Below are 986 nucleotides of genomic sequence, written 5' to 3'. Positions count from 1 at the left end.
AAGGGGGGGGGGGGCGAATGGCAATGAAGCCAAAAAAAAAATTGGTTCGCCTCACTACTACACAATACTTGTATATTCAAGCATCATACACATTTAACTTTGCCTAGACACACTTTTTTTTTTGGTAGCTGGAGCGTCTCTAGCGATAGCTAATATTGGTCAATAATTCCACATAAGAGCCAATAAGACAAATTTTATAATCAAACTACTCTGAAATATGACATGAAATGCATTGCTAAAAACATTTTCTTATGGAAACTTAAGATATATGAACAATCATAATCATGTATAATCAAATGGTTGGCTTTTAGCTTGCATATATATAGATTGGAATGGCAAACCATTGCTGGTTGTATTAGGACATTGTATTGTTCTATTAGCAAAAATTGATCAATGTTGCCAGAATACATACCTACAGAATCAAACCCAGTTCCTCCGCGTCCCCTCGGTCAAAGTTGACCGGCTAGTCGTCAATGGCTGGCACGACACATACATAGTTGTTTACAGATGCTGGACGAAGCATTGATGGTTCCCAGCTTTCGAATCATTGCAGGTGCCTATACTCTAGCGCGGCAACACATAAGAAATCACACAACGAAAATAACTAAGATCTGACGTAGAAGTTCAACACCATACCCATACAAGATGAGAATTGAGAGATTAGTAGATGGTGTGATGTGTTAACCTTGGCTAGTTCGTGGCTGCGGCCAGAAGAACTGGTGAGTGGAGTAGCATGTGTCGTTGTATGAATCAGATCTTAGTAGGGGGGAGCAGAGGCAGGCAGACGACGGACGGCGGCGGCGCATCCCTAATCCAATCACGCGATAATCACGGGAGATAATGCCTGACTTCGCCAATGCCAGATTGCACGTGAGATAATGCCTAGCATGGGCCTGTACGTGGGCCTTTTTCTCTTTCTTCAGAGTGCACGTAGAGATAGGGGGGCCAAGTACGCTGTAGGTGCAAATTAAGCGCTGGTATTCGAT

The 986-nt window shown here is 42.9% G+C and overlaps 1 protein-coding gene across 1 annotated transcript in view; it reads right to left on the bottom strand.

Annotated features, from left to right (window-relative positions):
* Positions 1 to 986, bottom strand: part of LOC119280223 (endogenous alpha-amylase/subtilisin inhibitor-like) — a 7345-nt gene that overhangs the window by 5782 nt on the left and 577 nt on the right. The gene's annotated exons all lie outside the window — the stretch shown is intronic.

Source organism: Triticum dicoccoides, chromosome 3B (genome assembly GCF_002162155.2).
Source record: "Triticum dicoccoides isolate Atlit2015 ecotype Zavitan chromosome 3B, WEW_v2.0, whole genome shotgun sequence".
Taxonomy (NCBI): domain Eukaryota; kingdom Viridiplantae; phylum Streptophyta; class Magnoliopsida; order Poales; family Poaceae; genus Triticum; species Triticum dicoccoides.
This window is presented reverse-complemented; position numbering and strand designations above follow the sequence as displayed.